The following is a 27,924-nucleotide window of genomic DNA, read 5'->3' on the forward strand; positions in this document are numbered from 1 at the left end:
TGAATTGGGGAGGTGAGATTATAGATAATTTTTTGTTTTGTTTTTTAGGGTTTAATGTATTTTACACAGTAATCATGGACTATTTAAAATTTTATCTTTAACATAAAATCAAAATAATTGTTTTTCATAAATTACATGTAACAATTTAAGCTATTTTTAATAGGGAAGGAGAGTCTGAGGTTGTTAAAATAACATATTCATCTTTCTATCAATTTTTAATGAGCATGGCTTCTCTGCACTTACTGAAACTACTATGGAGTCTCTAAAGAATGTATCTGGCTATAGATGGTGCTATATTATCTTTGACAGCTTACACTCTGTCTCACCAATTTTTATTATATAAAAGCAAGGAAAAGGGACATGATGTTCATTTTGTTTCCAAGCAAAATATATTTAGCATGTTATCTGAATGTCTTCTTTTTGTAAAGAACCTGATAAGGTCTTCAAAGTTGTACCTAAATTCAAGGGAGAAGATAAATTCTCAGAGAGTCAGAGTAAAGGGAATATGAATAAGAAAATAAAAAGCAATGTTCAGAAAGACTCCTGGGAACACATACCATATACAGCAATATAGATGACAATTATAGGATATATGCCCTAAAATTCACTCTATTTTCTCTGGCAGCAAATGTAAAAACAGGGAAACATCTCTGTGAAAAATGACTAATTCGTTTGTGTAAAGAAGGGTAATCCAGGCATGCAGGAGGGGCACAATTTTTCCTTGTTCTGAGATGCGAGGAGAATGTCCTCTATGGAGCCTAATAAAAACAACAGTTGTGTGAAAAAGTGAAGATTCAAGACTGAAAAATGTCTGTTTCTTACAGCAACCTTGAGTGCAGCAAAGAACGTGTAGTCAAGTTGATGTGTAATTTCAACCCTACCAAGCTCTTGTTCTGGACAGAGATGGAGCCTTGGAACTTTGGTGTTTTTCCTGTTTTAAAAGTACTATTTTCTTCCCAAGTGTGTTACTCTGACAATAATTTCCCTTTGTAACATTAAGAGAAAAAAAAATCAAAGAGAGCATACCATTTCGTGGTTTTGGTTTATTAGAAGTGTTAACCCCATTTAGAAGGGTATAGACATGAAATTTTTATAATTTACCAGTTTGAAGCCTCATTATCACCTTAAGCCTCTGAGAAAAACTACATCTATTTAGATAGGTTGAAGGCTTTATAAAAAGCTTAGAAGAACCACCATTTTCTTTAACATATGTAGGCAGCGATTACTTTTAAAAGAATTTTCTCATATATTGACTACAACCTATTTAAACTTTTAATCCATGTCACTTTTTTTTTTCTGTGAGATGGATGCTTTTCCTTAAATATTCATCAAGGTTGTCCCAATCGTAAGCACTCATTTACTCAGATTCTAAGGAGCAAAAAGAAATGAATGTGCAGAGCAGATATGTAAGGAATATTTCAGAACAATACAGAAATAAAAACTTCATTTGCAAAGGAATCCCAGACGACTAAGGAAGACAGATAACACAAGCAGATACCGTAGGGCAATGAGATTTTAACTCCAGAATGACAAGGCTGCCAAAACCAGCCAGGGAAGACATTCATTTGCCTGTTCATGCAATAATTATATGGTCAGTCTTTACTATTTGCCAAGCACTCATCTAGTGACTGGAGATATAGCAGAGGGGACAATTGGCAAAAATGCCGCTCCTCTTTAAGTTTTCTTTCCAGTGGCATCTGGAAGCACCTGCATATGACAGGGGAAATTGGAATCTCCCAGATATCCATAAAGAAAAACTCAAGAGATAAGGAAGAAGATGAGGAGTGTTGGGAATTCAAGCAGTTCCATGGCAGTGGTGTGAAAAAAAATGTTACTATAAAACTCCACCAATGAGCATATGATTATATTAAAAATTATTTAAAAATAAGTATGAACAAAATCAAACCTTTATGTCCATCAGGAAAATAGTTAAAGTTATATTATTATTAATACAATTAACTAAATTACAAAAAACGTAAAACTCCACCAGATAAAGTTTTCTTAATGTTTTCAGAGAAATGACTCAAATATGTCCCAGATTCAGGTTTATAGTTGGCTCCACATAAAGAATGAGTGGAGTACGCTCATGCCCTTATGATGAGTCACTGCTTGTCTGCGAACCTCACAGAGTTTAAAATATATAAACCCTCCAAACTACATTATTCTGTTCAAATCAATGGGCATTGTCTCACCTTTTGTTTTTGCTTTTGTCAGAGACTGAAAACTAAACAAACTACATAGGTGTATTTTGGCCAAGAAATAAGCTTAATTCAGGTTAAACATCTTAAGAAAGGTTTACCTATAAACTTAGCTACCAATCTGATATTTAAAAAAAAATTGTATGTAACTTTCTTAGAACCAATAAGACTAAAAATACAAAAGAGAACCTTATATTTTAGCTGTAAAATAAAAGCTGAGATGGGCATTAATCTGAAAACTTTAAATGGATAATTAAGGCATCTCTGTTCTAAATCATGAAAGAAAGTAGAAATAATAAGATTACAGAGAAATTAAGAAAAATTGGAATTACTGTGAAAATAGCTTAGATACTTGTTTTGATTCGGTTTATTTAGCCTATCGTGCAATGTTTATCTTCCAAAGCCACAAATCATGTCTTGGGGAAATATATTAAAGGAAAATTTATTATATATATCAAAGATGAATATTTAAAACTACTCAGAATAACAGAACACGATAAGGGGAGGTTCTAATAATAAGAAGAAAATATTCATTCCAAGGAGAACAATGTAAAATTACTCTCAGAATGTCGTATTGTCAGATGGAAGATTTAAACAAATGAAATTAGGCTAAAAAGTGGATTTTAGGAAAGTCCATCTGTTATCTCTTAATGAGAAGGGAGATGTGCTGAGTGCTTCACTGTGTTTATTACCCAAGCATTTCAGTGGTGCTAGATCTATCCTGCCATCATCTCTGCTAAGTATTTACCAATATGGTGAAGATTTAAGGTAAATTTAGCTGACCAATTAACATACACACTGAAAAAGTATTATGTAAGCTCCATATGCCTTTAATTTTCACAACGTTCTTTGAAAGTACATACTATTCTTCTGTGCATTTCTCAGACAAGGAAACTCAGGCACAGGATAAGAGACTTGCCAAGGTTTCACAGAGAGCAAGGGATGTGGGTGGAGGTGCATGATGAGACCCTGGTGTAACTGCAGAAGGTATGTTATTACACGCCTTCCACGGAAGCCTCACTTTGACCTTTTTTTCTCCTCATGCTCCTGCTCAGTTTGAGCTTCTGATATTGCAGCATCATTTCCTCAAGTAAGGGAAGGAAGTCATTCTTCTGTGCAAAAGAGAAGGCTGGGGCAGGGACAAGGGTGCGATAGAGGAAAGAACAAACATGCATCATTAGATCCTCCTTGTATTCTAACATTTGTTCCAGAGAGTGGGAATATTGCCTAACGGACAAAGGAGTTCTTTGGAACTTTTCAAGCTGTAATCCTGTTCCCATTTTACAGGTTGGGAAACTGAGGAACAGAGACTAGGGATCACAACGTAGTACATTTTAGGGGACTGTGTTTTTCAGTGAAGACCATTGATCAGAATCACCTACATAACTGTTAAAAAGAAGCACATGAACAAAAAATAGTGCTAGGTTTCATCTAAGAACTACTGAATCAGACTCTCAGGGGAGGGATTCAGGAATCCACCTCTCATGACTTCTCCCTTGTCCTTCCTCCACCAAAAAAAAAATTAAAATTGCACATTTAAATGTCCATTAAAATTTGATAGTACTGCAAAGGAAGGCAGAAAAAGGTAAGATTTTGTTGTTGTTGTTGTTTCTTTTTTGTTTTCCTTGTACTGATTATGTGAGATTTCACTGGCTGAGATTTGAGCTAAGGCTTGTCAGATGAGAGAAGAGGAGCAATGAGCATAGCCATAGGAAACATAAAGGGTATTGTGTGACAGGGAGAGAATCAATTTGCTTAGATCTAGAGGCATTGAATGCCGATTTCAAAGAGTGTCCTTCACAGAGAACTTGATGGTGTGGAATAGAGTGGCAAAACTCTCTGATGCTTTGTACCCAGGAGCAGGCAATTGGCATTTACAGAAAACACCCTACTATTGGTTACCTGAAAGTATTTCAAAGCAGGAAGCATATAATTGCCCATTAAATTAATCACTTTGTGTTAGTGATAATGCATTGCTCTGGCCCACTAGAGTGGGCCGCACACAATATTGCAAATGAAGCTTTTTGCTAATGATGGTTAAATCTCCCAGGGAAAACACCAGTTTTATAGCACTTAAGGAATGTTTCTTCCTGGCATGGGGCCCAGTTGCCAGAATAATTGCTTTGTCCAACCCAGGCTACTTAGAAAAAATATATCTTTATAGGCGGCTCATTGTTTAGAAGAATCTTGGGTTCTGGAGTTGGATGGAGTTGGAGTCTTGGCCACATCTTGGCCATATACCCTTGGGCACATTGTTTCTCCTCTTTTACTCTCAGTTTCTTAATCTGGGAAATGGAAATAGCAATTATTCTTTAAACTCTTGGGTGTAGGGAGAATTGAATGAAAAGCGATAGTACTATGCCTCTTAGCAGAGAATCCATCTATAGTATTTAGAATGTGATGAATACATGGTGTATGCTCTTCTTATTAATTCTGCCCTTACCCTGGACTTTGAATAACTACTTAATTTAAAATTATTTACTAAGTTTATATCATCTGTTACCCCTTCCTCTACCCACAACAAAATTACTGCTAGGTGCAGTCATGTTGCTGCATTGCATAACCAGTATGTTTGTGCACTGACCTTCCTCTTGCTCTTGGTTGAGGCATGGTACGTTGACCAAAGGCTAAGGAATGGCCTTCAAAATGAATCAGGCACCTGCTTGGGCAGCCTTCAGATTTTATATCAAGCTCCTGCTCAAAATGTATCAGTGTCTCTCTATTGCCTATGACATAATCAGGATTAGAGCTTCATTAAGATTAATGCCATTCTCTCATGTAAGGTGGAGTGGAAGTAGCTAGGGAGAAGCTAATGTCTAGTTTGATAACACTCACAGAAAGGAAAAGGTGATAAGAGCCTAGAGTGGGCAGTAAAATTCAGGTGCAGGAGTGGCACAGGGGCTCTCAAATGTCACAGAGGGTGTAGCAGCATGACTGATAAGCCTGTCTGGGAATATAGTTACATATCAAATTTCCATCAAGATCCCCCACCTAAGATAGGCATGCAGGTACTGCAAGGGATCTATGTTCTTAGAAAAGAGGGATATGATAAAGGGAAGTGAAAAATAAAATGTGGGAAAGTAAAAGGGAAGCTACAGGTTCCTGGGGAGGAAATCGGCGTTCAAAACACAATTCCCCAAAGGGAAGAATTGGAGTCATTGTCATTCCAAGTCCAAAGAGCTAACTGATGCAGGCCCCGAGTGAATGTAATTCTATGTGTAGCCCATATCAGTTTTATTTTAATCCTCATGAATGTCCTGCTACCTCTGCCCTCTTTATATAGAACTGTTCCAATTATTTGCATATTGACTTGAGAATTTCTCCCGGATTGGATTTTTTTCTTTGTTCTGCAACCATTCTACCAATCTCATCCCACAACCTCTTCATCTTTTCCCCCTCATTTCTTCTAGCCTACTCAGAGGGCACACGCATACTGAAAATGGAGATACAGATTTTAACCAACCACTCCTTTAGGATGTCAGCTTGATTAATAGCCTTTTAGCCCTAACCTAAAAAAGGAGAGTAGGTAAGAGACCACATTCTCCAAAGCCTCAACAGTAACTCTTACTGTAGGCGACTGTAGACAAAGAATAGAAAGAAGGTAAGCAGCAAACACTAATGTCAGCTTTTTAGGTGCAAGTTGCTGCAAACTGGCCATTTGTAGCAAGGTCATCTCCATCTTTGGAGTACCAGATAAAAGGAGGTAGGGAAGACCCTAGATATTTGAATAGATTATAAGGATAGGATAATACTGGGTTGATTTACCCTCAGGCTTTTGTTTCTTTGTAGGAATGGAAAAATCATAATGATCAGGGAAGAAAGTGCAGATATATCAGTCTGGAAGTGAAAGGGAATAAGGTAGGGGTTAAGAGACCAGACTTCTAAGTCCATTTGCTAGGATGGAATCATTTGTTTTTCACTTATCCACACTCACTCTGTTGGTAAGTTACTTAACTCCTCTCTGTAGCTTAGGTTCCCCATCTATAAAAATGGGCAATGTATTGGTATACCTTAGAGGTATGATGAAGAATAAAGTGGTATCAACTTTCCTAACTTAGAGTAAACTTTTGGTAATAATGTCAGTGTTGATATTAATTATTATAATATTAGTTATAATAGAAACAATCATTATAAACTTTATCATCATTATATAATTAAAGAGGATATGCCAAAAGGCCATTTTTGTCATCAAGCAAAACCACCTGACTTCTTTCCTACACTGTCCTAAATTGTTGAGTTTGCTCAGTACACATCATTTAGAGACTATTATTTGAGGGGTGTAATTTTTCTCAATGATAGGAACCCAGTAGGAAAGTCTTCTGGACTCTGTCAGTCCTAAGTATCCTGGCCAGGTTGGCAACTTTAAAAGGTCCTTTCTCACGCAAAAACAAGTTTATAGGTACTGCTATAACCACATGTTCAGTAAACAGTAGAGGTGATTAGTTAAGGACATGAATTAGGAAGTCAGATTTCCCCAGCCAAAATACTGGGTCCAACAATGCTCTATATGTGACTTGAGTAAGTTATATAATCTTTTTAAGTTTGAATAGCTATATTTGAAGTTTGTTATGAGAGTTAAATGAGATAGCACAGTACATAAAACAGAGCCTGGCACATAGTAAGGTCTCAATAATGTTCTTTTTCTTTTCTCTTCCTCTGTATCCTCTTCCAGATGAAACCTGGTGCCTGCTACCTCTCATATTCACGGTCATCTCAGTCCTATATCTAAGTATCCTATTTGTCATTTCCTCTTTTTTTCTCCAACCACTTGGATGTGGGAAGAAAGAGGACCAAAATAGTTCTATAGACACTGACACATATTGGTTTACTTTTGCTGCATGATTTATTATGGCAAAATTTAGTCGCTTCAAATAATAAACATGTATCTCTCCTAGTTCTGTGGAGCAGCTGGGTAGTTATTTTGGTCCAAACTGGTTTTGCTACTGTTTCTGGTCACCTGACGGGTTATCTGGGGCTGAATGGTCTATCTTGGCCTCCTGTGTCTATATGGCAGCCAGGTTATCCCAGGGTGCCCTAGCTGACACTGTTTGTCTCTGCCCCACATTTTCTCTAATCTGCTAGCAGGCGAACTCAGCTTCTATTAGTGGTCCTCTCAAGGTTACAAGAAGTAGCAAAAAAAAAACAAGTCTCAGTGAGCAAGCTCTTTTCAAGCCTTTATTTGCATCGAGTTTGCCAATATTCCATTGGCCAACACAAGTCACACTATTAAGAGTAGATTCAAGGAGGTAGAGAAATGTCACCTCTTGATGGGAGGAGTTGAAAATAATATGGCCATTTTTTTTTCTTTTTTAATAATTTACTTCAGACTGGGATGCTGAATCTCAGCATGGGAACCAATGAGGGACATGGATCTAGAGCTTACATGTAGGTATTTCTTTGCTTTCCTTCCAGAACTTTCTTCTAAGGACAGTGCATGCGTATTCAAAATTCTTTGCTCCAGTGCCTTACTTATAAGGATTAAATACAGTATTTCTAATAGCCATCAACTGGTTAAATATGGATTCTTCAAAATCTCAGCTTAAATAGCAATTTGTCTTAACTCTTACTAAATCTATTAATGCTTTTATAATTTTCAGAACAACTTCTGCTGTATAAGCACTAATGTAAGCATTAGCTATTATTATTCTTATTTTCTTTTCCTCCTGACTGGATCAGGTTCCTTTGTTATAATTTCTCACTTTGTGAGAACTTTCCTTTCAAACGTTTGGTCAAGGCTTGTAACAAATAGACACTTATTTGCTTGAAGTTTAAAAAATACATTTCTAAGGGAAGAAAGAGTCAAGGTCCCTACTCTGATGAGACATTCTGTTATTATTTTACCCTGGGGGGTTAGCACAGTACTTGTGGCTCCCAGTCAGTATTTCCTAAATGAATGAATGAAGGAAGGAAATAACGAATTAGTACCATGAAGGAGTACCCTGATGAATTCTGACTCCAAATATTAATAGACACTCTTAATTGATTGGTGGAAAGATTTTTTGCTTTTGCATACCCCACTCTGCTCTTTGTTAAAAATTTCTGGATTTTTAAAAGTTATATTTTTCTGAGTGACTGAAGCTGAGACATAAAGGGCAGGAAGAACTGTGCTCTCCTTGTATGAAAATTGTGGAACATTGACTGTGCTCACAGGGAAGGATTCCCACAGAATATTAATCAATCTTGGGAGTTAGGGACCCTGAGAGAGGTGTTGGCAGAGAGGAGCCTAAGGTCCCCTGTCTCTTTCCCCAAGGAGCCAGGCTTCTGATCTAGGAACCTGGGTTTCTCTTCCTTTCTGAGAGCCTTGAGGCAAGCCCTGAATAATGCCAGCCCACACTTCATTACCCAGCAAACCGTTTATCATTTAATCTGATCTGTATTGAACAAGTGGAAGCAAGTTACAAAGCAGCAAAGCCACAAGAATGAAAATGCAGCACGTTTTCTGATTATAGGCATCTCTAATCCAAAGCTTTGAGACTAGGGCTAAAAATAGGCACCAATTCCATCTTTATCCACCCCCACCCACCCGGCATTTCCGTGCTGGGTCAGGTAGCCCTTTAGCCGGATGGTGGACATTTGCACTGTGATAATTTGGCTTCATCTGATATGGGGTGGTGGGGTGTCACTCACTCTACTCTCTTACTTATTGTGCTGATGTTTTCTGGGCTCTGGAGCCTCCATAGGATAAGGACTCATCTCACATGTCACCCAGGGTCAAAGGTTACACTGTTTGTCACGGGATATTTCATGCTTGCTCTTTTCACAGCTGCCAATTCTATCTATCCAGGAATTCAAATCAGCTAAGAAAAAAAGAAATTAATATCTTTTCAGCAGCAACGTTGGGCCAGACACTGTTGATCTCTTGACAAGCCCTGTTTTGTTTCAGTGACATAGAAATCATCACTTGTGGACTCATGAGGAAGCATACTCCGAGATGCAGAACCACCTCCCCAAGCCCACAGAGCCAAAATCCATGGAGCAAGTCTCATCAAAACATAATACTTCCGTCTTCTCACACCTGTCTTATCCCGCTAAAGTTTCATAAACAAATAAACACATACCTAGAGCAGGTAGGATTCAGCTCATGTCAGCAATTGTTCCATGTGCACCAAATATGTGTTAGGAGTTGATCACTTGGAAAACAAGATATGATCTCTTCCTCTTTAAGCCTTTAGAGTGGAAAAAAAATACAAAGAAATACAGGCATACATTTGAAAGTCTAGCATATCATTTGCTAAAAATGCACGTAGTGTGGAGCAGAGTGAGATTTCTCCTTTGGACGGGAGAGATAGTGTTCTCTGGGAAGATTCATTGTGGGAGGAATATTTTCATCAGGAGCATGAAGTACAGTAAGCTTTTGTCAGAGATGCATCTCAAAATTAGGATTTGTCTTGATCAAGAGGAAAAGAGCTTGCTTGTCTTCTGAAGATGGGGTAGATCAGGAGCATGAAGTAGTCTTGACTGGAAAGTTAAGTGAAGCCTGTGAAATTAAGTGAAGTTATGGTTGCCTTTGGATGCCAGATCAAGGAAATTGTCTTATTCTCTGTGTCAGTGGGGCCCATAAAATGCATTAAAATAAAAAAAAACCATACATAGGGATCAGAATATTAGCATTCAAATTTAGGAGCAGGATAGGTTATGGATGGAGTACAGAGACCATGCCATAGAGAATGGGAAAGGAAAGAATCAGGTGTTTCTTATACTTTATGGTGCATCAGGAGGGCTGGTTAGAACATATTGCTGGGCCAGTCATTTGTATTTCTAACGTGTTTCAATGTGAGGCTGACACTGCTGAGCCAAGGACCACACCTTAAGAACCATTGCTGTAATCTGTGCAATCTTAATCCCGAATAAAACTAAAGCTGTGTTAGAGATGGAGTTTGAATGGATTGAAATTGACATCCGGTTAAAACTAATGAGGAAAGAGAAGAAGCAAATTCTGCTGGAAATTATAAGCCTTAGAGACCAGGAAAGAAAAAAAATAATAATTATATAATTAAAAATGTTGCTGCATACTGTGTGCTAGGCAGTATTAGCTCCTTCTATGTCCTTTAGCATATTTAATTCTCTTAATAACTCCATGAGTCAGTACCATCAGTTCTTTCATGTAATAAAGACACCAGAGTCCCAGCACACCAGATTTAGATGGCTGAGTATGGATTTGATGACAGGTCTGTCCAACTCTTCACCCCAGTTTCTGAATGTTTAGCATCAGTCCTGTCTTAGTGCCAGCCCAGTTGCTATCGAGAACTACCATAAGTCACGTCAACAAGTCGTATTACAGAAAAGATGACCCAACAGTTCCAAAGCGTAAGTGTCCACAGCCTTCCTTCAGCCAGCTCTTCATGAAAGAGTTTTGAACACAATGGTGTATTACTAGTAGGCTTTTATCCCCACTGAGGGAGCTAAATGTGATGATTAGAAAGGGGGTATCCAGATGGAAGTAACAAACTTAACATTTGCTTCTCTGAACTCTGTTCCAGAGGAAAATGGACTTTTAGGAGCTTCTGATTTCTAAATTTTAAAATAAATTAAAGTCCAGATGAGGAGCTTATATGTGAATGTTCTTCTTTGCCTGCTGAGATAAGCCTGGAATGATACTGTGGTCTACTCTGTACTCTGTTTGCCACAATTTAATAATGAACGCTTAACATGAGGCTGGAGAAGGGAGACAAGGAATAAAAAACTGGAGGATAACAAGTGCAGAGGGAAAAAGCTTTGGCATTGCAGTCAGACCAACATGAATTCCAGTCTAGTTTTCATCAACAATTACTGACTTGAACAAAAACAATTTCCTTGACCTATCTCATTTATTTTTCTATCAGTTAAAAAGAAATAATAATAATAGGCTGTGACTCAATTGATAGAGAATATATATATGCATGTGTGTTTATGTACATATATATATGTCACTTGACATATAAAAATGTTTTCAATTCACAGGCATTGTTTTTAACAATGGTAATGACAAATTCTTATCAGTCTGTTCTTTCAGGTCGACTATTCTGAGCTTGATGTTTAAGGGACACTGATTTTTAGAACCTTTCTGATCCGGTTTTATTTTTGTTTAGCAAAACCAATAAACAGCTCTAATGCACTGTAAAAAAAAAAATTGGTTAGGAAAAATTGTTCTTTTTTTTGTGTGTGTGTGCTGGCTTTTAAATATGGCTTGTCATTAGATTGTGTGTGAGGCACAGTATCCAAATCTCTTTGCCGGTTCATATTTGAGTATCTCTGGATATAAAAATACCCATACTGAGCCAGCATTTGATTTCCTGCTGAACTGTTTTTCACATTTCCAATATAATTATGTAGCAGTTACAAAGAAACAAAGACTGAACTCCACAGAATACCATAGAAACCCACATTTGTTTACTTAAGAAAAGATATAAAAAGCAGCTAAGGCAGAAACTGATGTGTTGGATGACGTCTTAGGGTAACTGATACCTAAAATAAGTCTTAAAATGTCTGGATAACCATTAGGAGTGATTGGTTAGACATGCATTTAAAAAGGCAACTATATATTCTACAAATGGCCCCTGGCAGACAAATAGAAGACCTGGACATAAGGAGTGCTAAATTTGATATCATTCTCTGAGCTTTGTTCTCTGAATGGTTGCTTTTGTCCCCAGTAGTGTCCATCTTTAAGGTCTAACAAACCAGTCAATAAGTGCATCAGAGAGATCATTGCAGAATGAATATGCAAAACGTGAGTGAGTCGAACACATTTTTGCCCAGCTCTCCTAGGCATTACAGACCTAGTTCTTGGCCTGGAGGTGGAGCTTCTGTAGGGAAGACAACGTTTGGACCACAGTTAAATTGTCTAATTGAAAGAGACAGAGAGCATCCAAACAACTTATATAAGAAAGAGATGTGTACCTTATGATGCATTCTCCAGTGCCCTTTACAGTCAAGCCAGATGCTACTTTTTGACACCTGAAGAAGAAAAGCGAGAACATTAGAGGCAAAGGGAATAGCCAGAAGCCATCCAGGAGGTTTTGGGAATTTTGTGATGAAGAGGTGGGACTTGCTGATCTTGGCCTGTTTCATTCAGCCATCGTTAAGGCAGACTCCATCCCATGTGTGTCTTATTTCTGCAGAGACCTGTGGAATGACTAGGAATGACTAGTAGACGAACAGGGAAGGCTCAGTATAAATGGGTACCCAAGGCTTATCTGTGGTTGAAGAAGGGCATGAGAACCTCACTGTCCTTTGGACTTCATAAGAATCATGATTTAGGGAAGTAGCATAAATGCAAAAAGAGCAGTAAATACTCTAACCTGTTCTCATGATCTTATTGGCTGAAGGTCTAGATTTGAAAAATTGAACAATACCTGGGTGTCACAGTGGAGGGCAGAAAATAAACTAGCATTTGAGATGCTATTTTAGGCAGAATGCTGGTCATTGCGTATAGATACGACTTGTTTCATCCTCGTAACAATGTTGAGAGGGATGGAACCTGAGCACTGTTATAGAAATAAATGTGTGAAGCGAACCTCGGGGAAGTCAGGAGACATGGGAAACATCACAGATCTAATAAAGTGAGGTCGAATCCACTATCCTTTGAAAATTATTAATCTTTGTCCAAATTTCCAAGTGCACCATTAGTTGCCAGGCCCCATGTTAGAGACCATATATATATAGGTGACAAATCCAGGAATCACGTTGCTTCCAGTTTACTTTGGGTGAGAGTCATAGAAAATAAATGACAGTCCTATAAGATGTCATGTTTATTTACCCAGTGTAGTTTTGCAATGAACTTCAGCTCCCTGTCGCCTTCCCATGAATACGCTGGTCTTTCTTTTTAGGGTACACACACCGTAATTATTTTATCTGCTCTAGGAACATCTAATTTTAAAAGGCAAGGGGGTGGGTATGAGAAATACATTTAGAAAACGTAGGTTCAATTCCTTGGTTTATTGTAACTCTGGGCATCACAATTCTCTTCACTATGTGGGTGAAATGAAACAGTTACTAGGTTTTCTTGCATCTTTATTTGATGAGTTTTTAGTAGTTGCAGCATCACATGATGGGGAACAGCAGAGACTTAGAGATGGGAAGACATGGGATTGTAAACCTGACTACAATATCTGTAAGTCATGTGATGTTAGGCAGAATGCTCATCTTTTTTAAGCCTCAGTTGTATCATATGTTAAGGTATAGATAATCATGTATTTCTATATTTTTGTGTAATGTATCTAACAGAGTGACTATTCTTAAAAAAATAATAATAGAGTAATTGAGTCTTTTATTCTTTAAGACAGCAATATTCAAAGTGTGGCCCAGAGAACTTTTAAATCTTTGAGATACTTTTAAGGGTTCTTAAAGGCCAAAATATTTTTATAATTACATAAAACTACTATTTTCCTTTTTTCTCTTTCATGGTCTCACAAGTGAAAGTGGAGTTCTTGAGAGGCTATATGGTGTGTGTTGATATAATTGCTCAATGGCTAATGGAATGTGTGCTTGGGTATTCTTGTGTTTTGTGAAAGAAGTTTTAAGTTCTTATATGGCAAATACTGAGAGGTATAACCCAATAACAAAAGCTTTAATGAATAGAAGTTTTTTGGCTTCTTCAATAATTTTTTTAAATACATAAAGAAGCACTGAAACCAAATTGTTTGAGAACTGCCTTGGGAAGGCATTTATTTTCTCAACTAGTTTGAGATAGTTTGAGATATAGTAACAATAAATATTTTTTGCTATGCCTTGGATATCACGTTGATTAAAAAAAAACAATTGCCTATAAAGTTTAGGCTGGATACTGAAAAAATTAATGCATATAATACCTTTAGTAGAATTCTTGGCATAGAGAATGTAGTAAGAATACAATAAATGTTGATCAATGTTAAGTGCAGGGTGAAAGTGAAGGTACTCAAAAGGAAATATGTTGATATTATAATTTATATTTTTAGAGTCTCACCAAATAAGGTTGCCTTCTCAAGAGACAGAATTATTCCCAGGCCAGATCAAGACTTGCCTACTGCTGAATGCTTTGTATTACTCTTCCAGAACAATTTAGAGTGTCAGACAGATGGAGAACTGGGGGACCCAGGCACTGACAGAGGGAGAAGATGCTCTCTTGTAAACATCAAACCCAAAGTAGTCTTCAGGGACCAGCCCTGCCTCTGGACCTAGACAGATTATCAGCATATAAAGCCACCAAGATTTAAATTGCACATATAACCTCCCATTATTTTAGCTCCATGTTTTTCGAGCTTCTTTTTGGTGATATTTTCTTCATTTTTAGAAACAGCTGCAATAAAATATGCTGATCCAAACAGCAATAATAATAATGATGATGACATTAGCTACCATTTCATCATTTTTTGAGCCAACTTTTCCCAGTGCTTGACACAAAGCATTTTGAAGAGAGTTGTCCATGTACTTTACGAACTGCCCTGTGTTGTGGGGAGTCATACTGTAAACACTGTTCAAAGGAGAAAATTAGGCAGCTATTGTCAATCTCTAAGCTCTAAAGACTTTACAACAAATACTTGATGCAGCCAAGCTTTGACACCAGACCCTCTGCCTTCCTAATATGCAACACTGCAAAGCCTTTAGCAGACCTTTTATTTTTCATTGTAAATTAACAATTTAGCTTTATTGTTCAGTGACTATCCTCTGAAAACTTGGCTAATGCATGTCTGTGCTGAAGCAACATTACTTTAGGAATGTGCTGAGAGTCTAAAGTTCCTATTCCTGCCAAACTGAGGACAAAACCCTAAATCTCAGTGAGCCTAGCAAGGTGAATGACATTTTGAAAAATTTAGTAACAAAATTAAGGCCCTTGCCAGATAAGGATAACTTTGTCCTCCAAACTTTCTGTAGTAACAGAAATTCCTTCCATTTCAATCATGATACTTTGTAAATTGATTTTTTTTTATTCTTTACTATAGTGAAGCCTCAGAACAGCTATATAGAATGGGTCACTGGTGGTATTATTGTCCTGCATTTTAGGTGATGTAGCCAAAGGTCAGACAGATTAAGGTATTCCCTCAAGATCATTCAGCTAGACAGTGCAAAGTCATTTGTCAACCCTAAGGCTTGTCATGAACTCATAATTAGAACATGCTTTACTAATATTCAGTTTGCAAGAACAGATATACATCAGATCAGTTCTAGTGATGTAAACTGTGACAACGATAACAATAATAGCAACTGTTGGTCACATTGTAAATCACCATCAGATTCGTAGAGTGATTATTTTGCCTAGAAACTGTATGAATGGTGTCACCCACGCTGATCATGCAGAAATCGTTTTGGTAAACACCTTGGGGAGTGTCAGTGTAGCAGAAGTCGAATTTAGATCGTGCATGTTTCCACGCTCTTCAAGGGAGCAAGATGTCTGATGGCTTGCGCTATACAGGGTGCACATCGTCTCCTCTTGCTGCAGATTTTCTTCTCCAAAGCACATAAATGGATCCCTGGAGGGGAGTATGCTGTGGCTCAAAGGTTGGTCCTGGATTTAAAGATGCCAGCATCATCGTGGCCTGAAGCTCCTCTTCATAAGTAACTTGCCTGAGACAAGGGACTATTACCTTTTTTTTAGCACAATTTCCTTACCTGTAATAGTGGGGTAAGTAAATATTGAAACAGGTTACGTTATGCCCCTTATATAAAATCGAGATGTACAGAGGTTAAGTGATTTCCTCAAGGTCACTGAGCTAGCACCTTACAGAATTAAATTGTCCACCAAGTCTGTTTCTCGCAATAGACTTCAGTTCAATACCATATGCACTCCTGGCAGGTATCTAGATATATTCTGTCTTTTTGTTTATAGTCTCTCCTGTGTGTCTAACCCCTTTGTCTCCTACCACAGAATCAACCTTGGGTTTCCCGAAGAAATGTATCTACTTTAAACAATTTCTACAGGTCCGTTTTTGTACTGGGTGGAGGCAGATGAAATCTTCTTTTCCTGTTTCAGTTTTTAAAGTAATAAAATTACCTCTTATCATAGTTAAATCCTAGAAGAAAAAAAAAAAACACTAGAACTCTGCTGGGTTAATCTGAGAGCAGTTTTAGATAGAATTATACATCTATAACTATGTGATGCCAAAACATCTGGAAGCAAAAGTGAAAAATTAAATCCACTGGCATTTTCCCAGAACACAGGCAAGCAACAGATGTGGCAAAAGGCTGAATGAGTATCTCAACTAATTTTGATGAATTCCAGGAGAAACAAACTCGAGTTGTCCATTTATTAAATCTTTGGAATCGTGGATCTAATGACAATAATCTCATTTGGGGGTTAGGTGGCAAGCTGACGTGTCAGCCTACAATAATTGAATATCTTCTCTTTATTGATTTCTTGATCCTCTGATGTGTTCATTCTTTCTTTTTTCCAGCAAAATTGTTTAGTTTCTCAGATCTATCAGATTTAGACGATTGATTTATGCACTTAATTTAAACAAAAAAGACCTCTTTAAAAATTATATTATTACTAAATTCTAGCATCCACCTTAGTCACAGAGGTTGGAAGGTTCATAGTTCTACTGGAAATTCTATTTGAAGAATTCAGTAGAATAATGGTGATGATATCTTAATTTATCCAGTTCACAGCTCTTTACACGTATTTCATTAATCCTTGCAGCATCTCTCTGAGGTATGTAAAGGGCAGGGATTATTAGACCCATTTTTCAAGTATAGAAAATAAGATAAAGTGAGATAGAAAATCATTTCCCTAAGACAGCAAAAGAAAGCTTGACCAAACTGCTCTATGTTCGAAGTTGGAATGCTGCTTTGAACACTTTGCAAATATTAGCTCATTAATTTCTCAACCATCACATGGCAGTTATTTTTAAACTGTTATAATGATGGGGTATTTGTATATCTATATATCTATAGACCTATATCCATATTTATATACTAAGGGGAATGGGGGGAAATTATTCCTGTACATTAAAATGAATTCTTGAGAACTGCAAACTAATTTAAGTTCACTTCTTTGACTACATCATGCCACACCTCATATGTACTTTATATGTATCTGAAATGTGTCCCTTTTCTGTCCTTTCCCCCATAATAACTCATGATACAACAGACTAAGGTGTCAGAGGATGTCTAGTATATTTCAACATTGAGACAAAACAAAATGTACAGTAACATTAATCTGACACATTTGTGGACATGTGTATGGTTACTGTGTTGCATCAGTATATGGATGTGAATGGTTAGCAGTTCATATAAATGGTAGTAATTAGGATTATTTTCCAAAGACAAACTGAGAACATTTTGAGCCATCTGTGGGAGAAAGAAAGGAAAAATGTTGAAGGTAGGAAGGATTCCTCCATTTGAGTCTAAAATCTATTCCTTTGTCAACTAACTCCTCTTGACCTTGTCCCACCTCTTTTCTATGTTCCCTCTCACTTCTTGCATTCAAAAAACAGGAATTTTGGGAGATAGGCCTTTGGTAGAGTTCTGTTTGGTTCACCTACATGCTGTGCGACTACGGGAAAATTGCTTCCTGTTTCTGACCTTAGTCTCCTGCTTTGTGAAATGTGAATGATAATATTAATATCATAAAAATACCATGTGGCCTAAAGTAGAGAAGCCACATTTAGCACCTATACTATTCCCAGCACATTGCAATTGTCAATTAATTATAGTAGACATACTCATTAACCTGATTCTTATATTGCTCACCCTAAAGTATTCATCTTTGAATATCCAGGGCCTATCAGAAAAACTAGAACATCATAATCAATAACATCAGTTGCTATTAACTATTACTAATGAACGTCTACCTCGCTCCACTAGCCATTTGTTTTGCTGTTACAGATATAACCTTATTTATTTATCAATTCACTTTGAGGATCTATGAAATATATAGAATCCTAATCTATCATCTAACAGCTTTGAAGCATTTTCCAGTCTTTCCTCCTTAACTTATTCAGCAAAGGAATTAAAAACAACTACTCCTACCCCTGAAATCCCAATGTGAATTTCGCTATTTTCTTGAAGTTAAACCCTAGACATCAAAATGGTAAATGATTTTTTATGCTGTCAGTAGTGCGTTCAGGTAACACTTGGTTCTGCCTGCACACTTCAGCAGAATTGAAGTTTAGAAGATAAATATGCAGAAAAATCCAGTCGGGGACAATCCCTTTCAAGTGTAGCTTCCAACACTATTATTTTACAGCTAATGTGCCCTCTGCACAGTTAGAGACTGTGCGCTGTGATTAACTTGGAAGGATCAATGGGGTGCTTCGTGGAGGAAGAAGAGAACATGCAGAAACTCCAGTATCTTGAAACCAAAACATCCCGGGGTGGTAGATTCGAAGTTCCTGTTATGAGCTTACTGTTCAGATATTAATACAGTTAGAGCTGTCTACGGGAATAATGATATCTCTTCTGATCCTGGCATTTGTACTTGCAGTCATGACATTCCCTGTTGGAAATGGTTAAAAACCAGACCTGGCCCTGAAGAGTTGACCCAACAAAGGGAGAAATACTGGGCAGTTTAGCATAATGCTTGTCAGCGTAGGCTCTCAGAGGAATCCAGACCAGAAGATCCAGAAGGATCTTTCCAGTTATTTTTTTTTTTTTTTAAATGTCCCATTCAAACTCAAATCCTAGGTGGGCTACTTATGAGATGTGTGTTTGAGGGCAACTTGTTTAACATCACTGCCCCAGCAGGAAGTTGGTGCCCAAACACTGTTACTCTCAGCAGAAGCACAGTGGCATTTTGATGGAATGCATGTGATAGTTGTTCAGTGAATACTCCGAGGCACTGCTTCTCCAGCTTTAATGTGCCTCTGCGTTACCTGGGGATCTTGTTAAAACACAGATTTGAATTCCCTAAGTCTAGGGTACACATTCTGCATTTCTAATAGGCTTCCAGGTGATGCTAAAGCTGTTGGGCAGTGGAATAACTTTGAGTAGGAAGGCTGTATTCATATTTAATACATATTTAATGTTATTCATACACATTTAATAATTCTTACAAAACAACAGCCTAAGCTAGTGTTTCTCAAAGTTCAGCGTGCATCATACATTCACCGGGAAGGATTATTTAAGCACAGATTACTTGGCCCCACCTCAGAGTTTCTGATTCCGTTGGTCTCAGTTGGGGCCTTGACAATTTGCATTTTTAATAAATTTTTAAGTGATGCTCGTACTGCAGCGTGTGGTCCATTAACTAAAAAGCACGGACCTAGGCCAGTTTCTTCCCCATCTGGAAAATTCTGTTAATGGTTTTGAAAACAATATATATTTTTTCACTTTTAGGAAGATGATAATCAGCAGGACATTTTATTTTTTAATTAGACTTTCTATTTTAGATACGTTTGCATGTAGTTGTAAGAAATAATAGATTCTGTGTACCTTTTATACAGTTTCTTCCAGTGGTAACATCTTGCAAAACTGTAGTGCAATATTGTAACAATATATTCACATTGATGCAATCTACCTAATTTATTCAGTACCCCCAGGATTATTTGTATTCAGAGTGTGTATGTGTTGGTGGTTAGTTCTATCGCACGTATAAGTTCATGTGTAGGTTCACCACCACAGGCAAGACCCAGAGCAGTTCCACCACCACCAGGATCGCTCCACATCAGCCTCCCTCCAAAGCCTCACTTCCTTTCCGTAATCCCTGACAACCGCTTATTCTCAATTTACATAATTTTGTCATTTTAAGAATTTCATACAAATATAATCATACAGTATATTAATATATCCAACAGAAAGATTTTAGAGCTTGCTAATATCTGGATCTCACCACTGTATTCTTATTTATTATAGTGTATACATTTGTATTTTTGGAAGGATCCTAATATCAGACAGGGTTTATACTCTATGCCTATTAATAAGGGAGGTCCTTAGCTTCATGGATTGTGTACAACTCAGGGGATTTTAAGGATGAATTTCCCTTTCCAGTGGCCAAAGACACATCAATGCCCATGTGCCAGAATTAGATCTTATCATCAGACTTTTAAATCAGACTTTTAAAATCAGAAAGCTTCTTCAAAATCCTCTAAATCTTCAATTTACCTGTAAATCAAATAGTAGGATTGTTCATACTGTAAGGATTGGCTCTTTTTTATATAATAATTTGGAAAAAAAAGTTACTTTAAAATGCCCATGCAACATTAGTGTTTAGAACACTGAAGTTGGCAATTATTTCTGCCTTGGACACTTAAATGTTTTCCTTTCTCTGATCAAATATTATCTAAGCCAGATTAGAAAGATTGGTATTATTCTTTCTTTGTAAAGTATCATAATTAATTTTAAATTATATGCACATAATATGTTGGGTAATTTGATAGATGTTTCATATACTGATTCATGTTATTATGTTTACGGTACCCATGGTTAACATGGCAAATAGTCAGCAGTATCTCCTAAAGCTAAGATCAAGAGAGGTCCTACTTAAATATTTTCGAAAGTTTTAAATTCAGAAGAGATACTAGGAACATTCTCTTCCCCATATCTGTTACTGCATAACAAACCGACCCCAAACTTAGTGGTTTAAAATAGTAGCAACCAACTAATTTACTAAAAAATGTATAATTTAGGCAAGGCAAAAGAGGAGAAGCTCATTTCTAATCTAGAGTGTCAACGGTGGTGGCTTGACTCAGGCTGGAAGATCCACGTGGCTCCCACAAAGAACTGGGAAACTGGTGTTTGTTCTGGGCCCCCTCCACAAGGGTTTCTCAGGGGGGTGGCTTGGGACCTGTGTCCCATGGTGTCTGTGTTCTAAGACCAACCATCCCAAGAATAATAAAGAATGAAACCTACCAGTTATTATGATCCAAGCAGCTCTGATATCGATACAACTTTTCTTACTTCTTTCATCTTCTCTTACTTACTTAAACAGCAGGAGAGCCCAGATTCAGGGCAAAGGGTTCAATGAGAGGAGTATTAAATAATTTTATATCATATTTTAAAACCAATGTAATTCACTTTTGGCCAAAAATTATTTGCATTTGTGCTAGCAATTATTTGCATTCTGAGATTTTAAATCTTTTATAGCATCAGCCTCAGGCTGACCCAGTAAAAAATGGTGGGACAAGATGAATATAATTTCTGTAGACACCATCACTCAAGAAGAGAGAAGACGGACATCATGTAGCAGTCACTGGGTGCATTTGGGTGCATGTTGCTGGTTTCTTGGTTGTCATCCATTACTGTGCCAGAGAACTGATTCTCCTAGACTTTTGGCTCTACCTTCATGGCTCTTGGTTCTGCCGTCTGAATAAGTTTTCTCTTCTTCTTCTTTTTTTAATTTTTTTTAAATAAACAAATTATCTGTGTTCACAGCTGAAGTATCTTTTCAATTTCCATGGTGCCAATAAATGTTTGACAGTCTGGCAGCCTCTTTTCATTGTTTACTCTCTCTTTTAGTCAGAACTAATACATTTCCTTTAAAGATTTTGTACGTTTCTTACAATTCAGTTTGCAATTAGACAAAAATCACACTCACAAATCTCTTAAAGATGAGCTCTTCCTGACTTTAGATGCCTAATGAATCTGCTGTGGTCAATGCTTTTAAGACTCCAGCTGCCTTACAAAGGGATAGTTTGGACTTCTTTATTCCCCAGTGTTTGGGTCCCAAGAGTAAGTATCCCAAGGAAGCTAGGAAGTGAAAGCTGCTAGCTTCTTAAAAGTTGAGCTCAGAAATTAGCACAGTGTCATTTTTGTCATATACTAGTGATGAGTCACAGAGCCTACATTCAAGGGAAGGGAACATTTACCCCACCTTTCATTGGGAGACATTTCATAGACTTTGGTGTCATGTTTTAAAATTGTGTGATTTTTGGGGGGTCATACAAAAGCATTAAGTTACAAAAGACAGTTGGTACTGTCAAAATACTTTAAAAATAGTAAATAGTAATATTTAAATACTTATTTTATTAATACACATTAATAGATAAGGTCTTATAAAATACATCTTAAATATATTTATAGTTGTAAGTCCTCAAACTTTAGAACATTCTAAAAGCAGAGAGTGTTTGTGCACTTTGCCATTCATTAATAAAACCCTTTGGATGTTTTCTTTGTGCCTTGTCTATGGGTAAAACCGGTCTTAGTTTTAAGGTTTGTCTTTGCAGTCTAATCAGTTTTGTGACCTGCAAATGTTTCCTACATCCACCAAACCTCTTTTCTTTTTCATCTGTAAACTAAGAATATTAATAACTTTCCTCCTACTTAGAGGAACTCTGTGATGGTTAATAAAGACAATGTATGGGAAATGAAAAAATGGAATGTAGACCTGAATGCAGGATCTACATTTCCTTATTGCAAAAGCTTTATAATCAGGAACTCTAGGGATCTAAAAAAAAGAGCCTAAGGGAGTAAACTGCAGGGGTCTACAGGAGCCTAGTTACTGGAAATTTGGTTGGGTGAAGATTTATTCAAGATGTGAATATGTGCAGACAGGAAGCTGAGATCCAGAAATGTTGGAAGTCTTGTATTTCTTTCTTTCAGGTAGCATATGTAGTTTCTTCATCTTGAATATAGTCATATTGATATAATTTTCACCAACTAAATAAACAGGGTGTAGAAGGTAGTATATAATAACATCTAATGTGATACCTGGTAGATGAGAAACACAGGAAAGCTGCTGTTTTCATCATTATTTGCCATTATTACATTTTCTACCCCCCCTCAAATAAGTACGTATCTTACAAACTCTCTTTCTGACATGTTAGATGTTTTGGCTCCACTAGCTGGATTTGAAGCATAAAGTGTAATACTTATTTCCTGATTATAATTTAGAAATCCAAGCTATTTTTAATGTATGAAATCTGAACTTGCAATGTCTTAGTTATCATTTTTATAATGTACATGGACAAATTTTGTAAAGGCCCCTTTATGAATAAAATAATTTAAACAACTATTATATCTTTAGAATACTTAACATGGGTTAGAAATATCAAGTATCAATGATATGTATGACTTTGCTTTTAAACTTGAAGACAATGTTTTGGAATAAAATACTGTGATTTTTTTTTTTCCCTATCCAAAATGAATAATGTCTTGTATCTACACTATCTTGTCCAAATAGTGTTGTTCATTGCATGTGGCTCACATGTGGTGTGCAGTGCCTTACCTCTGGAACTTTGCTCATGGCAATTTTTTTTTGTGTCTTGAATATCTTGTCATATCTTTGCACTCCCAAATACTACTTCTCCTTCAAGGTCCAGATCAAATGTCATCTCCTTTTGGAAGCTGTATATGTTGCTACAACTCTATGGGAGTTCAGAGAAGGCAGTATGATCTAATTCATAATTATAGTTATTTGTGTATGTGCCTTTTGTTCCCTCTGTAGCCTAATGCCATCAAGGGCAGAAAAAGTATCTCACACTTTTCTAGAATCCTTATAGCTCCTAGCAGGCACAGTATCACATTATAAATGATGGGCAAATATTCACTGAATGAATAAATAATCCTAATGGCTATTTTTGCATATCATTACATGGTTTTTAATCACTTGCTTGTAATATGCTTAATATTATTCAGAAAGGGAAATATATATCAGACTGTCAAGATATGGGGAAAAAATAGTACAGAATGCTTGCAAATATTCTGAGGGTGGGGATGTATCGAGAGGAATTTCCTAAGGAAATAAACTATCCTACTAGAAGAGCAGTTGTTTGTATCCTTTAAAGTTAATAGCCCAAGCCTAATTCTTTGTTAAAACCTAGAGTAGTTTTGTCTTACATTATCTCAATTCAGTAATCAAGAAAAGGATGCTGTTTTATCCTCTTTGCATGCTGTCTGTACCATGTGCAAGTCTATTGCTATGCTTAAGAAAATAATTTTGTGAATTATCCAAAATCTGTGATTGACTACTTCCAGACATTAGTCAAGCTCTCCTTTGAGGGTCTTTGCAATAGCTATTTCCTCTGCCTGGAATATGGATTGTTTTGCTATAGTCAGGGCTAACTCCTTCATTTTGAAGTCTTTGCTCAAATACCTTAATCTTCACCAATACCATATCCTCCTTACCCTGCTTTATTTGTTTTAATTAGCACTTAATCGTTTCTGGCATACCATATAATTTGCTTATCATCGTGTTCATTGTTCATAAACTCTTTCCATAAACTGATATCTCCCCCATATCAAGAAGATTGTCTGGAAGTAATAAGCCCCAGTACTATTTCTCAAATGAAACATCAATTTATTGAACGGATGTATGTAGGGAGAAGAGGTAAACCAGGACGAGATTATCAATGTTTATCATTTGGCTTGAAGATCGTTTGGTGATACATAATTACACTGGATAATTAAGTGATAATACAATAACACGCTTAGTTTTCATAGATGTCTTCAAATATTTGAACTAGAAAGTTCACCATAACACAATGTAATATTATTACCTTTCAGTTTTCAAAAAATAGAGTGTAAAGCACAGAGAGAGGAAATATGTTTCCTGCTACCCACAAATAGTTAGTTGAAAAGCATGTTATGAATCTTATGCTGACCCTGCATTTTAGTCCAGAGTTGTTCCCACCACACTGTTTTTATGCAGCTACCCTATAAACCAACTTTTTAATCTTCTTTTTCATCATGTTAAATACATTCTGCCCATTTGAGTGTTTTAGCATATGAAGATGGCTCAAAAATATAATTGGACAGTTTTTTTATCTTAAGATGTGTCTTGTTTCCTTTAAGCCAATCTTTAAAAACCTCTTAAACTGGTTTTTTTTTTTTTTGATGAAGAAGATGGAAGAGTGTTTGTGCTAAATTATTTTACCCTAGAGTTAATGCTAAAAGTAAATTCTCTCTAGTAGCGTATGGCTGTGCAACTCCACTTTTGTAGTGTCTATATCAAGCTAAAATTTAAGACAAATACTGTATAACTATAAGAAATTAGATGTGCTTTGGAATCAGGCATACATGAATTCCAAACACTGTTCTGCATCAGTATTTATGAATTGTTTAACTTCAGTGAAGTGAGATAGTTTCTTTGCCTTTATTTTGCCATATGTAAGTTGGGCACTAACATAGAAGAAACAGTAACTGAAAATCTACCATTATTATCTTCTTTCTTTCCTTCCCTTCCCTTGCCTTTATGTTCTATGTTACTCTGAAACTACACTCATTGTTATTCATATGATGAAATGATTTGTTTAATTGCCTTAATACATTAGGCAATTAATTCTTTTTAGTTCCAACAATTTCCTGAGAATAAATTATAATGAAGGTTTATGTGAAAGAAATTAAAAGCTATGGAACCTTTTTTATTCTCATATGGTTATGAAAATATCACCTGGATAGGCAACATTTGGAATTATAAAATTCTGAATCGCTCTCATGCAGTTAATTAGAAATAAATATGGATGTTGGGATGAGAAACCACACACTGGAACTCATTGATTGCATTTTTATTTGAGGGTTTTATTTTTGGTAGAGAATTCTGGGGGCAACATCACCACCAGTCAAAGACTAATAATTTGGTGGTGGAAAATCTTGAAAGGATGTATAATAAAACAGAGTCAACCTGCTTATAGGAAAAACAGTAATTTGTAGTGTCATGAAGGCATGACCTGTAATTTCAATGTAGGAACCATGATATGGAAAATTATTATAACAATTCCTAATTTAGTTTGACTGAGTCAACCCTGAGATACAACTTCCCCAATATAAATTTGTTAGTTAAAACATGAGTCAGAATTAAAAGCAAAGTTCCTTTTAATTTAATGGCTAGAGAATATACTTATCCCGACCCCACATCTACTGTTTGGTACTCCACTTGCTTCAACCATGGTGTTACCCTGTGGTTACATATTTGCAGGGGTTGGGAACTTATGCCGTTGGGAGACTAATTAGTTTTCCCCTTGAACAGCTGTATTAAATATCACTTCCTTAGTGTGTGAGCCAAAATGCGCCTCAAGTTTTATTTTCTCTCCTTCCGCCCAGTAAAATATGAAGTTCCTTAAAAAAAAATTGTTCACATGACATTGTCTAAGTTTCCTGAAATAATAGCTTAGAAGAAAAGAATGTTTTTAGAATTAGACACTGAGGTGTCAGGATCTCGGAGTTAGTTAAGTCAGGAAAAAGGTAACTTGAAAGTTTAGAGCAAAATCCAACAAGGGACAATAAACAAGATCTAACTCTTTTAACACTCTGCAATTTGCTTGGTGCTTTTATGTATGATTTCATTCGAGCCTCTCAGTAACCCTCAAAATAGGTATTATCTTGACTTTAGGGTATCAGGTACTGTTCTGAATATACCTGTGAACAATATGCTCAATGCAGCCTTGAACAAAAGAGATTAAAAATTCCTCTCAAGCTGGAATTTACATTCTATTAATCATAAGTGGGATTTTTTCAAACCTAATACTTGCTTACCGGTCCAATAAAAGTCAAATTTCTACTGCTAGGGGGGATGCTGGAATAGATTCTTCCTTTCTGGAAGCAAAACTTAACAAAGAATGTATATAGATACAGCAAGCATTAATGCTGTCTTCCAAACCCTCACAAGGTTCATGTTATAGACAGAGATAGAGGAAGATTCTTAAACGAAGGGAATTTTACCACTATGGTTCTTATTATTTTGATCCTGATCAAATCTCTGGGGTCCCTATTTTGTTTTTTTCTGTTAAAAGTTTCTGCGTTCCAAACTAGACCCATTGAGTCAAATTTTACCAAATGTTCTGAAACCCACAAGAACTTAAGAAAAAATGAAGTGAATTTGCTGTTTCACTTTCCCTAAATATTATAAGCTCTGGCTTGAATGGCCAGTATTCAATAAGCTTATTTGTTTCCTCCATAAGAGAGAATTAAAAATAAAATAATGGTTTTCTTTACAAAGAGCCTATACCCTTCCCAAAGCATCAGTTAGCATAACTATTTGAGGGCATATGTGACCTTTTGAAGCCATTACTCTGATCACCATTGGTTGCCAACAGTCTTGCTGCTAAGGGTAAATAAATTTTCTCAGCAATCACTAAGAAAAAAGAGTAGGTGTCATTTTATTTCCATATTGGGGATGAATGTTCAGAGTCATATTGTCAGAATTAAGTAGAGAAAGTAAAAAAATTGGTTGTTGGAAGAAAAAATTAGAGAAAGGAAGTCAGCACGGCTATAACTCGATATTTCCAGCACATATTGTTTGTAAGCATGAGACAGAGGAAGTGGGTGGGGAAATTTCACTTACTTAGAAGGAGTAGCCCCTTCCAACGTTCCTCTGTTTTATTTTACCTGGTTTTATTTTTGCTCATAAGTTTCATTTTTACCTTAGTGTCAACCCCCTCATTTATGTATGAATATAATAGAATATGTATTTGGTTGATTTGGTCATTTGTTTGTTTTTCCATTTGGTACCTCCATTGCCTTTAAGAGTATCTGGCACCCAGCAGGTGTAGTTAATATCTGTGAATGAATAGAGGTTAGAAAAGGTACTTTTAAAATTACAGTTATATATTAAATGTTTATGAGAGAATAATTATGCCACTTTCTCCATAAGATTGTTAGAGGGGAATAAAAGCATGGTGCCCAAGAGTAAGTGTTCAGTAAATATCACATAGTCTTGCAAAGTGGTGATGATGATGATCTTGACATTCTGATGCGGCAGGCATGGCTTATTCATGGAGCAAGGTTTCAGTTTGCAAATAGGACCTCACTGTTAGTTTGATTGCACTAAGACTTATATAAAGAAAGCATAGAACTTGGACCCTGAGCATACCAATTTTTATATTGCTTAGTGCAGCTGAGGAAGAAGTCTACCAAAGGGGTTCATTCTCCACTGATTCGTTCCAGTACCTTGACAGAGAAAATC

At 36.6% G+C, this 27,924-nt stretch overlaps 1 protein-coding gene across 1 annotated transcript in view; it reads left to right on the plus strand.

Moving 5' to 3' along the window:
* The window catches only part of CDH8 (cadherin 8), a 333,702-nt gene that overhangs the window by 211,053 nt on the left and 94,725 nt on the right, over positions 1-27,924 (plus strand). The window lies entirely within an intron of this gene.

Source organism: Lemur catta, chromosome 20, assembly GCF_020740605.2.
Source record: "Lemur catta isolate mLemCat1 chromosome 20, mLemCat1.pri, whole genome shotgun sequence".
In the NCBI taxonomy this organism is placed as follows: Eukaryota; Metazoa; Chordata; class Mammalia; order Primates; family Lemuridae; genus Lemur; species Lemur catta.